The following is an 18129-nucleotide window of genomic DNA, read 5'->3' as shown; positions in this document are numbered from 1 at the left end:
AATCCCTGGACTCTTTGTGCTGCTGTCGTTGATCACATCTGCGCTGAATCTTGGACACCTCAGTCGGTATGTGTGATGAGCTCGCACCTGTTTTCAGTGCAGGATGATTAAAGCCTGGCCTGAATCACCAGCAGCGCTGTTTGTAGATCCTCTGAGGTTTGTCTGACTGCACTGAATGATGATGCTCTGGACAATCACCACTTTTGTTTGTGTGCAGCTGGTTCACTTCAAGCTGTTTTATTCTTTAACTCAGTGAGAGCACTTCAGCTCCCAGGCTGACTCCAAGTGGTGCCTCTTGTAAATAAATATTTTGTGCGCTGCATGACAAAAAGCTTTAATCCAAGTTAACCTTTTTTCAGCTTTTTGTATCCGTGCAGGAGACGCCGTGTCGTCTCTGAACTAGGTCAGCCAGTTAAAGGGAAGTTTCCAGCTCCATGTATTTAATAGAGTGGCTTTGCACAGTTTGAAATAATCCTTCTTATACTGCACCTTTGTTGCAGCTTCTCAGTCTGCGCTGTGTCTGAAACGAGCCCTTTTAGCTCCTCCTCCTTTTGGTCACTTTCCTCTGGGTGTCTGTGCCCGAGATGATGATCTTAGGGATGTCCCCTCTCTGTGACATCACTGGGATCCAAGAGCAAAAAAACTGAGTGCTTAGAGCAGCCTGAGCTTTGGCTCACAGGGATCACTTGTACACACAGTGACCTCACTTTTAGTAACCTTGGTTGTGAACATCTGCTTTCAGCTCCTCGTCCACCTCCATCATTCCAGCCCTCTGCATGTCCTGTTCTCGTCCTCTCTCCTCTGCACACGTCCAAACGATCGCAGCCTCACCTTTCTATCTTCGAGTCATCCCTCCGATCTAATCACTTCTAGTCCTGTCCATCCAGCTCAGTGTTATGTTCCCATGCCTGGTCTAGTCCCATCTGTGTGTCGAGTTAGTTGAATTTTGTTTAGTGCTTTGTTCTTGTTGTCCGGATGTTCTCTCTGTTTAGTTTTTCCAGTTTTTGGCCTTTTTAGTTTTCATTTTCTGGGTTTTGATCTCCGTTAATGTTGTTTTGTATTCCTGCGCCTTGTGTCAGGCATCGAACAGCCAACAATAAAGACATTTTGTTCCAATTCCTCGGTTCCACATTTGGGTCTCCTAACCGCTACACAGCACTACATGATAGTGAAAACTTTAGTGGAATTACCTATCTTTAGCTCTGCTGCGTCAAGCTCCGCCCCTTTCTTGTCTGAGCCACCATTTCCACACCATCAAACATCAGTGACGTCGCCCACTGTGAGTCAGTGTAACTACCAGGTGAAAAGAAAAGAGAGTACGGTTCACCCGGGGCTGACCTGCTGGAGAAGTTGACACCTTGGACTCACCTGCTCACACACCTGAGCGCTATCACCTCATTATCTCCCTGTACTCACGGACCTGCTCGAGCCCACTCTTCAGTGCAGACTGTTGTCCCATCGGCGGCGTGGACCTTTCAGATGGCTGAAGATGTGCTTTCTGAGGGATTCTCCACTTGCTGGTTCGTTCCTGAGGAAGCAGAAAGGAAGGACTCTGTTCATACCTGTCTGCCTCCACCGCTGTCTTACCTCCAGGAGGATCTCTCCCTCTCCTGCTTTAGTTCTGGGCTAAAGTCTTATCAGCAGCATAATTTTCTTCTACGCAGCTCTGGCCAAGAAAGGAATCAATTTCTATTCTGTGCTCCTTCGTCTTGGTGGTATCGACGGCCTCTGAACCTTAACCAAGAAATGATGCCGTAGTAAATCCAAGCAACCTGACAGTGTACAGTCGAAGAAACAGATGTGCTCACAGATTTTATGGATCTTTCTGGGTAATTTAGGGCTGCAATGTGTTTCTTGTAAACTGTTATTACTATACATGAAGCCAAACAACATTCAATTCAGTGTTTTTCATACAGCACCAAACGAGTCGCCTCAAGGTTCTTTATATTGTCAGGTCGACCCTACAATAATACATACGGAGAAAAACCCACCAATCATATGACCCCCTATGAGCAAGCACTTTGGGACAGTGGGAAGGAAAAGCTGCTCGGCTGAGGTATCAAACGTTATACTGGTTAAATTTTAATCAAACATTTATCTGCAGAACAAGATATGAGCTTTTTGTCCTGATCCGCAGAGAGTGAGAAATGGAACTGTTGGGAGAAATCCTTATTGATCCATAACAGTGAGCGTTTATTACTGATCTGTACAACAAAGCCAACAAAGTGAAGCACCTGTGCCTCACCTGCTGTGCACAAACAGAGGATAACTGATATTTTGTGTCTTTTACTATTGATAACTTCGATCCACAGCAATCAATATCCTGCGTTTTCACATTTCTGTATTAACCGTGCATGAGTAAATTTGAACTTAACTGAATTTCTCAGTTGTCTTTAACCAAACACATACAAATCAAAACTAATGGAGCCTAAATTCTGCCTGCAATGGACAACCGATTATTAAAACCTGCGAGTCGGATGGTTGAGGTCCAAGAGTCAGGAGCGCGGTTAGCTGTGGTTAGGAGGTCTTCAGCACGTCCGTCCAGCCAGTTCCACGATTGTCTCCTCTGAGGGAAAACAGGAAATAAAGAAAGTACGAGAGATGGTGTCAAATTCTCCAGTTCTTATGATCTTGGGCTGAAGGAAGGACAGTACTCAGTGTATAAATGCTCAATCAACAATCATTTTATTCCATACAACACTTTTGAGCATAAACCATCCGGAGAGGAGATGAGCGCAGGAGGGTGTCCGCCTGATCTCGAAGTTTCTGAGTGTTCCTCACATTCTTATAGCTTCAGCCACCCATAACATCCACATGCTTTCTCTCTCTCAGTGAGCCTGAGTTATGGCCTCGGCTTCCTGTGCAGTCTGTTCTGTTCCTTTCTAATCAGACAAATAAGGTCCTGACTCTCTGAAAACAGTGTTTCTTATACCTCAGCAGTATCATGCATCATCAAACAACATCATTCATTCACAATAAATCAGCAGTCTAATGTAATACAAATCAGTTTAATAAGTGTAATAGTTATCACCTCTTCAGGAGAATAATGCAAACTAAACTACATAATGATTTCACAATCTTTAATTAGGGGTCTAACGTGGCATAAGGTAATATAATAATCTCACAATGGACAACAGATCAGTGCAAAGGCGTTTCTCTGGTGAATGCCTCCTGATGTAAAAGAACCCACCCACCACTTTAATCACACTCTAGATCTTGTTTTAACATATGGCATAGAAACTGAACATTTAACAGTGTTTCCTGAAAACCCTCTCCTGGCTGATCATTTCCTGATAACATTTACATTTACAATAATTGATTACACAGCAGTGGAGAGTAGACTTTATCACAGTAGATGTCTTTCTGAAAGTGCTGTAACTAAGTTTAAGAATATAATCCACCCACTGTTATCATCTTCAATGCCCTGTACCAACACAGAGCAGAGCAGCTATCTGAACGCTACGCCAACAGAGTTCGATTATCTTGTTAATAATTTCACCTCCTCACTACGTACGACTCTGGATACTGTAGCTCCTGTGAAAACTAAGGTCTCTAATCAGAAGTACCTGACTCTGTGGTATAATTCTCAAACACGTAGCCTAAAGCAGATGACTCGTAATCTGGAGAGGAAATGGCGTGTCACAAATTTAGAGGATCATCATTTAGCCTGGAGAAATAGTTTGCTGCTTTATAAGAAAGCCCTCCGCAAAGCCAGAACATCTTACTATTCGTCACTGATTGAAGAAAATAAGAACAACCCCAGGTTTCTCTTCAGCTCTGTAGCCAGGCTGACAAACAGTCAGAGCTCTTTTGAGCCAACCATCCCTTTAACGTTAACTAGTAATGACTTCATGAACTTCTTCACAAATAACATTTTTATCATTAGAGAAAAAATTACCAGTAATCATCCCACAGATGTAATATTATCTACAGCTACTCTTAGTACCATTGATGTTAAGTTAGACTCTTTTTCTCTAATTGATCTTTCTGAGTTAACTTCAATAATTACTTCCTCCAAACCATCAACGTGTCTTTTAGACCCCATTCCTACAAAACTGCTCAAAGAAGTCCTGCCATTAATTAATGCTTCGATCTTAAATATGATCAACCTATCTCTAATGATCGGCTATGTACCACAGGCCTTCAAGCTGGCTGTAGTTAAACCTTTACTCAAAAAGCATCTCTAGACCCAGCAGTCTTAGCTAATTATAGGCCAATCTCCAACCTTCCTTTATATCAAACATCCTTGAAAGAGTAGTTGTCAAACAGCTAACAGATCATCTGCAGAGGAATGGTTTATTTGAAGAGTTTCAGTCAGGTTTCAGAGCTCATCACAGCACAGAAACAGCATTAGTGAAGGTTACAAATGATCTTCTTATGGCCTCTGACAGTGGACTCATCTCTGTGCTTGTCCTGCTAGACCTTAGTGCAGCGTTCGATACTGTCGACCATAATATCCTATTAGAGCGATTAGAACAAGCTGTAGGTATTACAGGTACTGCACTGCAGTGGTTTGTATCATATCTATCTAATAGACTCCAGTTTGTGCATGTAAATGGAGAGTCCTCTTCACACACTGAGGTTAATTATGGAGTTCCACAGGGTTCAGTGCTAGGACCAATTCTGTTTACATTATACATGCTTCCCTTAGGCAGCATCATTAGAAGACATAGCATACATTTACACTGCTATGCTGATGACACCCAGCTCTATCTGTCCATGAAGCCAGATAACACACACCAATGAGTTAAACTGCAGGAATGTCTTAAAGACATAAAGACCTGGATGGCTGCTAACTTTCTGCTTCTTAATTCAGATCAAACTGAGGTTATTGTACTCGGCCCTGAAAATCTTAGAAATATGGTATCTAAGCAGATTCTTCCTCTGGATGGCATTACCTTGGCCTCCAGTAACACTGTGAGGAACCTTGGAGTCATTTTTGACCAGGACATGTCCTTCAATGCACATATTAAACAAATATGTAAGACTGCGTTCTTCCATTTGCGCAACATCTCTAAAGTTAGAAATATCCTGTTTCAGAGTGACGCTGAAAAACTAGTTCATGCATTTATTACTTCCAGGCTGGACGACTGTAATTCATTATTATCAGGAAGTCCTAAAAACTCCCTGAAAAGCCTTCAGCTAATCCAAAATGCTGCAGCAAGAGTCCTGACAGGGACTAGAAAGAGAGAGCAGATTTCTCCTGTTTTGGCTTCCTGTTAAATCCAGAATTGAATTCAAAATCCTGCTCCTCACATACAAGGTCTTAAATAATCAGGCCCCATCTTATCTTAATGACCTTGTAGTACCATATCACCCTATTAGAGCACTTCGCTCTCGCTCTGCAGGCCTACTTGTTGTTCCTAGAGTATTTAAAAGTAGAATGGGAGGCAGAGCCTTCAGTTTTCAGGCCCCTCTTCTGTGGAACCAGCTTCCAGTTTGGATTCAGGAGACAGACACTATCTCTACTTTCAAGATTAGGCTTCAAACTTTCCTTTTTGCTAAAGCATATAGTTAGGGCTGGACCAGGTGACCCTGAATCCTCCCTTAGTTATGCTGCAATAGACGTAGGCTGCCGGGGGATTCCCATGATGCATTGAGTTTTTCCTTTCCAGTCACCTTTCTCACTCACTATGTGTTAACAGACCTCTCTGCATTGAATCATATCTGTTATTAACCTCTGTCTCTCTTCCACAGCATGTCTTTATCCTGTCTTCCTTCTCTCACCCCAACCAGTTGCAGCAGATGGCCCCGCCCCTCCCTGAGCCTGGTTCTGCTGGAGGTTTCTTCCTGTTAAAAGGGAGTTTTTCCTTCCCACTGTCGCCAAAGTGCTTGCTCATACACAGCAAAAATGCCAGTGTTGATTTTTCAGTGTTAGTAGATTTCAACAGAGTTCCGAGTTAGTTCAACACTTAATCGAGTTAAAATAACACATCGGGAGTTGATTCCTGAAAAGTGTAAGTGTAGATTTTAGTCGTTACTGCATTTTAACACTGTGGGTGTTAAATTAGACCACACCTTCATTTCCTGTGGAGCTTCGCAATCCAGAATCTTCGGTCGCCATTTTTTCTTGCTGATGCGGTAAGTTTTATTCGGTTAAATATTAAGTTTTAGATTGATGTTAGAACAAGTAACATGATAACTAGTAAAAGAAATAGTATTTATATCAAAATACATCATCTTTAAGTGTCATATTTGAATTTTAACTGTTTTTGTTAAGCTGGGCTACTGCTAGCTAGAACTCTGCAAAGTACCAGTTTCTTTCCTAATATTCATTTAGCATAATCTGGCTATTGGCAGACTGTAATGAATATTACATGTTAATATATTTCACAGTTTTTATTAAATGCCTTTTATTTATTTTCGAATTAAACTGCCAAAGCCTTAGGGTCAGTGGTCTCAAACTCGCGGCCCAGAGGCCACTCGTGGCCCAAAGGCCACTTGCGGCCCACGTCAGGTGAGGTGAAGAAGTATAATGCAATTTGGCCCTTAAAGTGACTTTTTTTTGTCATTAGCCAAAAATGATTTAATATAAAGGCAATGAGGGCAGAGTGTTACCGGCCCTCATGGGTAGTGTAGTCCGTGCTGCGGGGAGAACGTGTGGAACTGCCCCTCCCGTTGTGTGTTTGAGCGCGAGAGAGGGAGAAAGTAAGAGCTGTTACCGATGAGAAATGGAAGAAGAGAGCATGTAAATATAATAATAACCACTGCCGCCAAAATGAGTGCCTGCTTGTAAGAAAGCTGTTAAGATTCGACTGTACACTGTGTTCGCTGACAGTAAAGCTACAAGCCCGACAACCCAGCGTATTGGCCAGAGGTGTCATTACCACGGTTCAGAGCCGCGGACCTGGCCGAGGTAACAAGAGAGTACAAACATGTGGAGGGATTGGCTTTGTTAGTTCAGTGAGAGTCAAAAACTAATGTGTACACTTATTTCTGCATTTTTATTTTGTTAAATATGAATAAAATTACAGCAGAAGTGCTGCAAAGTGTCTGACCAGAAAGAGAGGACCATTGTGTTAATTTGGTAGTTCAATTAAAGGCATCGGTTAGTTAAGAGGGAGAGGGGGGGATGCGTTCATATTTGCAGTTTTGTCTTGTTATACAATATTTGAAATTTAAAAACGAACAAACCAAACGCTACATTGTCAGGAATATTTGTGGGGAGGGTTTTTATCGCTTAAAATATATAAAAAATAATAAAATAGAAATATGGTTCCTACTAACCCCTGTGATAGTTGAGAGAATACTGTATTGCAGTCATGTTACACAGCTTGTACTACTTAAAAAATGGATCAAGGATGTTTTTCTTAACAAAATTAATTTTAACTCAGTCTAAAGGGACTAGACATGCTAGATATTTTGCAAAGAAATGGTGTTATATGCTGGACCTTATTTTACTCTTGGCAGGTGGTGATATGCTGGTTCCCGAGAAGAGATGAACTAATCAAAGTCAGCTTTTCAAGACAGCCCCAAGACTCTTCGCAACTTGTGTTCAAATGTGAGGCCGTTGTCAGGTGATAAATGCAAGGAAGAGGCACTCAACTGACATGAAACATGTCAAAGACAACATGAAGGTGACATTTCAACATGGGCAAAAAGTGGTTCAAGAACCTGCCATAGCTTCTACTGTCCTGGACCTTTTCCCAAGATTTCTGGATACACCTGGCTTGGTAAGGCATAAAATAATTTAATGACTGCTTTGTGGTTCCTTTGTTTGTTTTCTTGTTAATGTGTTGTTTCTGTTGTTACACTTTGTGTTTAAGATTGACCAAGACTTCACAATGCTGTTTTTTGGGGAGGAAGTGTCTGGTAAGTTCCTTGCAAAGTGGCCAACATTCTTCAAGCCAAGGATCATCAAAGATTGCAAAAATCTGTCCCAGAGTACAGAATTGGATGAGCTGCTCATTTCTGCACAGCGTTACTCTAACGAGGCTGGTAAGTGTAAGTTGGAAATGGTAGATTTTGCATGCCTTTACAGCATTTGCTTAATTCCCACAACACAATATATCACTCATTTCTGTATGGTATGAAAACAAGCTTACAAACATGTTAAAACTGAAATGACATTTAATGTAGTTTGAACACAAAAAAAGTTACATAATCTTACTATTGTTATGACTCGATATCTACTTCACTTGGTGGCCAGAAGATTTTAAGTCTCTAGAAATGAATTTTTATACCAAGGCGCTGGAAAACTGCCTTATTAGAAAAATTATCAGGTGTCTAAAATGTCATCATGGTATTACATAACGTGGAAAAATGACTGCTGTGGTCCTTTAAATGACAGTAATTGTGATGATCTTAATTTCTATTCTGTAGTTTGGGACTGCGAGGCGGCTGCCATCTTTTGCTGCTTCACTTCACTCCAACATCTAAGGGAAGGACGTCTTCAAAGATTAGCACATCAGATGCTGCTCACCACCTAATGAAATTCATCAAGGTATGCTTTTTAGAATTGTATATTTCTCTTTTGATGAGAACAGATGCAAATTATCAACGGCTGATATTTTAAGATGGCAAGGTGATCCAACCTGCAGCAGATGTATCTATCCCAGACAAGCTTGGTGTTGCAGGACTGACATGTCATTGTTTCTATTAAAACTAAATGTACACATTGAAACAAAAATAATTGTGCGCGCGGAGTGAAACATTTTAATATTGTCATAATTTCAAACAGCAATGCCTCAACATCAGATTATCAATTTTGTTTAATGTGAATCTCCTCCTTGAATCGCTACCTTGTCGTGGTGGAGGGGTTTGTGTGTCCCAGGGATCCCAGGGGCTATGTTGTCTGGGGGCTTTTGCCCCCTGGTAGGGTCTCCCATGGCAAACTGGTCCTGGGTGAGGGACCAGACAAAGAGCGATTCAGAAGACCCCCATGAAAAGAATATCGAGGGAACAGTTTACCCTGCCCGGGATAGGGTTACCGGGGCCCCGCCCTGGAGCCAGGCCCGGGGAGGGTGCCCGAGGGCGAGCGTCTGGTGGCCGGGCCTTAGTCCATGGGGCCCGGCCGGGCACAGCCCGAAGAGGAGACATGGGCCCATCCTCCCGCAGGCCCACCACCCGCAGGAGGCGCCATAGGGGTCGGGTGCATTGTGAGCCGGGTGGCGGCCAGGAGCGGAGGCCCTGGCGGACCGACCCCCGGCTGCCAAGACTGGCAATAGGGACATGGAATGTCACCTCTCTGGTGGGGAAGGAGCCTGAGTTGGTGCGTGAGGTTGAGAGGTACCGGCTAGATATAGTTGGGCTCACCTCTACGCATTGTCTGGGCTCTGGAACCAGTCTCCTGGAGAGGGGCTGGACTCTGTCTCAGTCTGGAGTTGCCCCTGGTGAGAGGCGGCGGGCTGGGGTGGGTATTCTTATATCCCCTCGGCTTGCTGCCGGTACGTTGGGGTTTTTCCCGGTGGACGAGAGGGTTTGTTCCCTGCGCCTTAGGGTCGGGGAACGGGTCCCGACTGTCATCTGCGCTTATGCGCCGAGTGGCAGTTCGGAGTACCCAGCCTTCTTAGAGTCCCTGGGGGGGGTGCTGGAAGGTGCTCCACCTGGAGACTCTGTTGTCCTGCTGGGAGACTTCAATGCTCACGTGGGTAACGACAGCGAGACCTGGAGGGGCGTGATTGGGAGGAACGGCCTCCCTGATCTGAACCCGAGCGGTGCTTTGTTATTGGACTTCTGTGCTAATCACAGTTTGGCCATAACGAACACCCTGTTCGAACATAAGAGTGTCCATAAGTGCACGTGGCACCAGGATGCTCTAGGCCGTAGGTCGATGATCGATTTTGTAATCGTATCACCAGACCTGCGACCATATGTTCTGGACACTCGGGTAAAGAGAGGGGCTGAGCTGTCAACTGATCACCACCTGGTGGTGAGTTGGATCAGGTGGCGGGGGAGGACGCTGGACAGACCTGGTGCACCTAAACGCGTAGTGAGGGTGTGCTGGGAACGTCTAGCAGAGGCCCCAGTCCGCGAGATCTTCAACGCACACCTCCGGCAGAGCTTCAACAGCATTCCGAGGGAGACTGGGGACATTGAGTCCGAATGGACCATGTTCAGCGTCTCCATTGCCGAAGCTGCTGCATTGAGCTGCGGCCGCAAGGTGGTTGGTGCCTGCCGTGGTGGTAATCCCCGAACCAAATGGTGGACACCAGAGGTGAAGGGAGCCACCAGGCTGAAGAAGGAGGCCTATCGGGCTTGGTTAGCCTGTGGGACTCCGGAGGCAGCCGACAGGTATCGACAGGCCAAGCGGAATGCGGCTCGGGCAGTGGCTGAAGCAAAAACTCGGGTGTGGGAGGAGTTCGGAGAGGCCATGGAAAAAGACTTTCGGACTGCCTCGAAGAGATTCTGGCAAACCGTCAGGCGTCTCAGGAGGGGAAAGCGGTGCTCTACCTGCACTGTGTATAGTGCTGGCGGAGCGCTGTTGACGTCGACTGAGAAAATTGTCGGGCGGTGGAAGGAATACTTCGAGGACCTCCTTAATCCCACTGACACGTCTTCCGGGGAGGAAGCAGAGTCTGGGGATGAGGGGTGTGACCCACCGATTTCCGGGGGCGAGGTCACTGAGGCAGTTAAACAACTCCTTGGTGGCAGAGCCCCTGGTGTCGATGAGGTCCGCCCCGAGTTCCTGAAGGCTCTGGACGTTGTAGGGCTGTCTTGGTTGACACGTCTCTGCAATGTTGCGTGGAGATCAGGGGCAGTACCTGTGGACTGGCAGACCGGGGTGGTGGTCCCCATCTTCAAGAAGGGGGACCGGAGGGTGTGTTCCAACTACAGGGGGATCACACTCCTCAGCCTCCCTGGGAAAGTCTATGCCAGGGTGCTGGAGAGGAGGGTTCGTCCGCTAGTCGAACCTCGGATACAGGAGGAACAATGCGGTTTTCGTCCTGGTCGCGGAACACTGGACCAGCTCTTTGTCCTCTCGAGGATACTTGAGGGTGCATGGGAGTTTGCCCAACCAGTCTACATGTGTTTTGTGGACCTGGAGAAGGCATTCGACCGTGTCCCTCGGGGCGTCCTGTGGGAGGTGTTGCGCGAGTATGGGGTGTCTGGCCCATTGCTACGGGCCATTCAATCCCTATACAACCGTTGCAAGAGCTTGGTTCGCATTGCCGGCAATAAGTCGGACTCGTTCCCGGTGGGTGATGGGCTCCGCCAAGGCTGCCCTTTGTCTCCGGTTCTGTTCATAATTTTTATGGACAGGATTTCTAGGCGCAGCCAAGTGGCGGAGGGCTTTCGCTTTGGTGGCCTCAGAATCTCATCTCTGATTTTTGCGGATGATGTGGTTCTGTTGGCTTCATCGGGTGAGGGCCTCCAGCTCGCACTGGAGCGGTTCGCAGCCGAGTGTAACGCAGCGGGAATGAGGATCAGCACCTCCAAATCTGAGGCCATGGTTCTCAGCCGGAAAAGGGTGGAGTGCCCACTCCGGGTCGGGGATGAGTTCCTGCCCCAAGTGGAGGAGTTCAAGTATCTCGGGGTCTTGTTCGCGAGTGATGGGAGAAGGGAGCTGGAGATCGACAGACGGATTGGGGCTGCGGCTGCAGTAATGCGGACGCTGCACCGGTCAGTCGTGGTGAAGAGGGAGCTGAGTGTAAAAGCGAAGCTCTCAATTTACCGGTCGATCTACGTCCCTACCCTCACCTATGGCCACGAGCTGTGGGTAGTGACCGAAAGAACGAGATCGCGGATACAAGCGGCGGAAATGAGCTTCCTCCGAAGGGTGGCTGGCCTCTCCCTTAGAGATAGGGTGAGAAGTTCGGCCATCCGGGAGGGGCTTAGAGTAGAGCAGCTGCTGCTCCACATCGAAAGGAGCCAGCTGAGGTGGTTCGGGCATCTGGCAAGGATGCCCCCTGGGCGCCTCCTGGGCGAGGTGTTCCAGGCATGTCCCACCGGGAGGAGGCCCCGGGGCAGACCCAGGACACGCTGGAGAGATTATATCTCTCGGCTGGCCTGGGAACGCCTTGGTATTCCCCCGGACAAGCTGGAGGAGGTGGCTGGGGAGAGGGAGGTCTGGACCTCTTTGCTTAGGCTGCTACCCCCGCGACCCGACCTCGGATAAGCGGATGAAGATGGATGGATGGATGGTGAATCACTTGGTTTCTTTCTCTCCCTCAGGTGGGAGGTAGCACAGAGGCTTTTCTTAAGGCTGGCCCCACTCAGCCATTCGTCCTGTGGGTTGGAGAAAGAAAGAACATCATCAAAAGTTTCTACCCAAAGTTTCTACATTGTCCTAGATCAAAAGGTCATTCCCTGTGTGACACAGATGGGAGATGCAGGTTTTGACAAGGCAAAACTTTTCAAGGCACATTTTTTAATTTGCCGTGTCCTTTGATAAGGCATTGGACAACTTCTACACATTCATCCAGACCATCAAGTGTATAGCATTGATGTTGGCAGCGTGAAGGACAGTCCTCGGGTCAATGAAACAAGAGGAAGTCTTCACTGTACGGTTTAAAGATATCCACTATTCAGCACTTTGACTGGAAATGTTCATCTGTTACATTTGCAAGATACACCACACAAGTTGCTCAGTGTTATTTAGACATTTGAAGTTCCAGCATGGTTTGTACCCAGGAAAGTTTTTACGTTTGACCTGTGGAGAGCCTGGATGTTCATTTATCTTTCACACGTACTCTGGTTACAAGCGGCACTTATTCCGAGCACATGGAGACTGCGTTCACTCTGAGGTCATCAACAATTTTGAGCCTGTACCTAACGATGGAACCTCTGTTTCACAGCCTGTAAATGTGGCTCATCCCATGACAATAACTACACCGGTTCCAGTTGAAAAAAGGCAAATACTGAACATGTGCAGCTCTGTTATTGCTCAAGTACAATCATCAGGAGTTCCTGAAAGTACTGTACAGTGTTTAGTTGGTTCATTGGAGGAACTGGTTAATGACATCCATGCACATGCAAAACAATCTGTTGTCGACTGTTTGTCAACTGATACATCAAGAGAAACCTTAGAAAAAGTTGAGGATTGCTTTGATCAGCTTGAAAATCCATTTTCATGTCTTAACACAGAATCTAAAAGGATAAGATATTTTGAGCAAACATGGAAAATAGTTGAACCCATAGAGCATGTTCTTGGTGTGCGTTTTGATGTACGCAAAGATAGAACAACAGGGACATACAGGCAAGTTCCTGTCAATGATAAATTCATGTACGTTCCTATCATGGGATCCCTTTCATCTATGTTTCGAAACAGTGAACTTTGTAGCAGTTTCCAGAAAAAAAAACTAAACATGGAGGGATTGTACAGAGATTTAAATGACGGCTCCTACTTCAAAAATCACAGTTTATTCTCACAACAAGAACATGCTCTCCAGATCCAGCTCTACTATGACGATTTTGAAACTGCTAATCCTTTAGGCTCAAAAAAGGGGGTGCACAAACTTGGTTGTATTTATTTTGTTTTGAGAAATTTGCCACCAGAGTTAAATTCTGTGTTGATGAACATTCATCTTGTAGCCCTTTTTCATTCAGAAGACTTAAAAAAATATGGGTTTGATCCTATCCTAAAGCCACTTGTTGATGATCTAAAGATTTTAGAGACTGAAGGAATGCAAGTGCCCTTTTCAGCCACACCTGTGAGAGGTTCGCTTTTTCAGATTACAGGTGACAACTTGGCTTTACATAGCATTTCTGGTTTTGTTGAATCATTTAGTGCAAACTATTGTTGTAGATTTTGTTTAACTGATAAGACAGAGTTGCAGTCAGTTTTTAGTGAAGATCATGTAGGCTTAACACTGCGTTCCAAAGAACTTCATTACAAACACTGTGGTGCCATTCAACAAAATCCTGCTTTGGCCTCAACATTTGGTGTAAAAAGAAATTGTTTACTCAATTCACTTCGGCTGTTCCATATTTCAGACAACTATGCTGTAGACATAATGCATGATCTACTAGAGGGAGTGGTGCAGTATGAGTTAAAGCTTGTGTTTCAGTACTTGATTAAGACCTCTTTGATATCCTTGAATTCATTGTCACAGAGAATTATAAGCTTTAACTATGGATATGCACAGAGAAGGAACAGGCCAGGTGGGCTAAAACTGGATGACAACAGCAAAGATCTTGGGCTTAATGCTGTGCAGTCATGGTGTCTTTTGCGGAATAGCCCATTGATTTTTGGAGATATCGTTTGCAGAAATGATGGACATTGGAACTTGCAACTTTTGTTAGTTCAAATTGTGAACATTGTTTTTTCACCCATTATAACTCATGGCATGACTTGCTATTTGAAACATCTGATTGCCGATCATCACAAGGCTTTCAAATCTCTCTTTCCAGAACGGAATTTGATTCCAAAGCACCACCTAATGATCCATTACCCACGCTGCATTAGAAAAATTGGGCCACTCATACATATGTGGTGCATGAGATTTGAAGCAAAGCACAAGTTCTTCAAAAGATCTGTAAAGAACTTTAAAAATATCACAAAAACACTAGTAAAAAAACATCAGAATCAATTAGCCTTTCATTTTGAAAATTTTTATTTTAAAAGATTACAGTTCGGCCCCATTAATGAAGTCTTGGCCAGCAGCTTAAAAGGCAGTGAAGCACTGAATAAAATGTTTGATGTTTCTTCTATTGTTTCTACAACTTCCTGGGTCAAAGGTTATGGTACAGAATATCAAGTTGGGATGTATGTTTGTTCTGGTGTTGAAAATGAGATGCCTTTGTTCAGTAAGATTGTCAGTATAATTGTTAGCGATTTCAATACTTATCTTCTAACTTGTAAGGTCTCAACAGTATATTTCAATGATCACTTAAATGCATTTGTTATTGAGGATGGATTAGATGTCTTTGCACTGATCTCTGTAGATGATCTGGTGTACTATAGACCTTATGATAGGCAATTTTCAAATGGCACTGATGACAAAATGTACATTGTCCCATACTGTAATTTTGTATGACTTGTTTACTTGTGGTGTATCTGAATACAAAGTATTTTGGAACGTTAATGTCTTGTATTTCTTTGTAATGGGTGGATGTTGGGGGTTAATTGTAGCAGTAGAGATATCAGAGATTAATGGGAGTTTATTGTAATCTGGTGGTATTAATGATTTGACTGACACTAGTGTTAGTGTTACAAAATTAACACTATTCAGAGTTGAATTTTTTAACACCAGGGCTAGTGTAAAGTACCACCAACACTATTCGGTGTTAATTTTTAACACTTAACACCAGTGTAGAATATTTTTGACACTGGTCAGTGTTACTCAGTGTTAATCTTTAACTCTGTGCAGTGTTAAAATAACACTAGCTCGTTGTTAAAAATATAACACTTTGAAAAGTGTTAATTTAACACTCAAAAGAGTGGACACATATAAACACTTTTCTAGTGTTAAATTTAACACTCACAGTGTCAATTTAACACTGGCGATTTTGCTGTGTAGGGGGTCATATGATTGTTGGGTTTTTCTCTGTATCTATGAAGCGCCTTGAGGCGACTTTTGTTGTGATTTGGCGCTATATAAATAAAATTGAATTGAATTGAATTGAATTAAACTCTGAATCTACAGTCAGTACTTCAGCCTGACTGCTTTTACTCAGAAACATCACTAAAAACTGCACAATCCATGAAAAAGTATGTATGTGGCGGCGCGGCAGTAGCACGCAGCGGCCACTCCGGAGCCAAAGTGGTGCTGCATTGTTTATTGTTTACGTTTTTGTGTGTAGCGTGTTTATTTTGCACTATGTATGGATATCGTCGCAACTGGTGTCGGTGTCCGTGCATACAACAGCCAGACACTTTTCAACCTAAATAACCCGGTTGACGACATCCAGGATGGGCTGCGGGAAACGCTGCGTGAACTCGGCTTGCTCCGCGAACCAGGCCTCGAAGCCCCGGCCGGCGTTGCTTGATGCCGGCGGCCGGAGGTGGGCACATCGGAAGCGGTGCGCGAGGAAGCGGAAGCGCGGCAAGCGGGCGGGAGTCTGTGCTAGGCTAAAAACAAACCCTAGCCGGCCGGCTCTACCGTCCATCATCTTATCCAACGTCTGCTCCCTGGATAATAAACTAGATTACATCCGACTCCAGCAGGCTACACAACGTGAGGTTAGAGACTGCTGTGTCTTTGTTTTCACGGAAACATGGCTCAGCGACAGAGTACCGGACGCCGCTATTCAGCTAAACGGGCTGGCCTCGTTTCGCGCCGACAGAAATGCAGCTCTGTGCGGTAAGACTCGCGGTGGTGGCTTGTGTGTTTACATCAACGAGAAATGGTGCAAGAACTCTGTGCTAGTTTCTAGTTATTGCTCATCGCTGGTGGAGTTTGTGACTGTTAGATGCAGACCTTTTTATTTACCACGGGAATTCACCACTGTTTTCATTATCGGAGTGTACATTCCACCTAGCGCTAATGCTAAGGAAGCGCTATGAGAACTGTATACAAAGATCAGTGAACTGCAAAATACACACCCGGATGGACTGTTTATTGTTGCTGGAGATTTCAACCATGCAAATCTCAAGTCAGTGCTTCCTAGATTCCATCAGTATGTGGACTTTGCAACGAGAGGGGAAAACACGCTGTATCTTGTTTACACAAACATCCCCGGCGCATATCGGGCAGAGCCCCGCCCCCACCTCGGCTACTCAGACCACATCTCTGTTATGCTAATTCCAGCATACAGACCACTCGTCAGGTGATCAAAACCGGTTCTGAAGCAGGTGAAAACCTGGCCAGCAGGAGCCATCTCTGCTCTTCAGGACTGCTTCGAGAGCACTGACTGGAACATGTTTGGGGAGGCTGCAACTTACGGCGACTTCACTGACTTGGAGGAGTACACATCATCAGTGTCCAGCTACATCAACAAGTGCACCGATGACAGGTGCACTGTCTCCAAGACCATCATCTCACGACCCAACCAGAAACCGTGGATTACTGCGGAAGTGCGTGCACTTCTGAGGACCCGAGACTCTGCCTTCAAAGAGGGAGATAAGGTGGCGCTTAGAAGAGCTAGGGCCGAACTTTCTCGGGCCATCAGAGAGGCGAAGCTCGCACACGCCCAGAGAATCCACAACCACTTCAAGGACAGCGGCGACACACGGCGCATGTGGCAGGGCTTACAAGCCATCGCTAACTACAGGACGACACCACCTGCCTGTGACAGTGACGGCTCCCTCCCAGATGCGCTGAACAACTTCTACGCTCGGTTCGACAGGCAGAACGATGTGGCGGCGAGGAAGACCACCCCTCCTCCGAACGACCAGTTCCTGTGTCTCACTACAGCTGAGGTGAGGAAAACTCTACGCAGAGTCAACCCACGTAAAGCTGCTGGACCAGACAACATCCCAGGCAGAGTGCTCAGAGAATGTGCTGATCAGCTGGCAAATGTTCTCACCGACATCTTCAACATCTCTCTGAGCGGTGCCGTCGTTCCCACGTGCCTCAAGGCCACCACCATCGTCCCCGTGCCCAAGAAGTCTTCTGTGTCCTGTCTCAACGACTACCGTCCTGTTGCACTTACACCCACCATCATGAAGTGCTTCGAACGGCTCGTCATGAGACACATCAAGACCCTGCTGCCCCCCTCACTGGACCCACTGCAATTTGCATACTGCCATAACCGCTCAACGGACGACGCCATCTCCACTGCACTCCATCTTGCCCTGACACACTTGGACAAGAAGGACTCACACGTTCAAATGCTGTACATAGATTTCAGCTCAGCATTCAACACGATCATCCCCCAACAACTGATCGGAAAGCTGAGCCTGTTGGGCCTGAACACCTCCCTCTGCAACTGGATCCTGGACTTTCTGACCGGAAGGCCTCAGTCAGTACGGATCGGGAACTGCACCTCCAGCACCACCACACTGAGCACTGGGACCCCACAAGGCTGTGTGCTCAGTCCTCTGCTGTTCACACTGCTGACTCATGACTGTGTAGCAACACACAGTTCAAATCACATCATTAAGTTCGCTGATGACACGACCGTGGTGGGTCTCATTAGCAAGAACGACGAGTCAGCGTACAGAGAGGAAGTGCAGAGGCTAACGGACTGGTGTAAAGACAACAACCTGTCTCTGAATGTTGACAAGACAAAAGAGATGGTTGTTGACTTTAGGAGGACACGAGGCGACCACTCACCGCTGAGCATCAACGGCTCCTCTGTGGAGAT

At 45.6% G+C, this 18129-nt stretch overlaps 1 long non-coding RNA gene across 1 annotated transcript; it reads left to right on the top strand.

Annotated features, from left to right (window-relative positions):
- The first annotated feature begins 7599 nt into the window (after window positions 1–7599).
- Window positions 7600–8674, top strand: LOC112435153 (uncharacterized). Its single transcript, XR_003024450.2, has 3 exons — window positions 7600–7673; window positions 7767–7938; window positions 8323–8674. It is a non-coding gene; the product is annotated as an uncharacterized LOC112435153 (long non-coding RNA).
- The last annotated feature ends 9455 nt before the right edge of the window (window positions 8675–18129 follow it).

The sequence above is a fragment of the Maylandia zebra genome, linkage group LG7 (genome assembly GCF_041146795.1).
Source record: "Maylandia zebra isolate NMK-2024a linkage group LG7, Mzebra_GT3a, whole genome shotgun sequence".
NCBI classification, from domain to species: Eukaryota; Metazoa; Chordata; class Actinopteri; order Cichliformes; family Cichlidae; genus Maylandia; species Maylandia zebra.
This window is presented reverse-complemented; position numbering and strand designations above follow the sequence as displayed.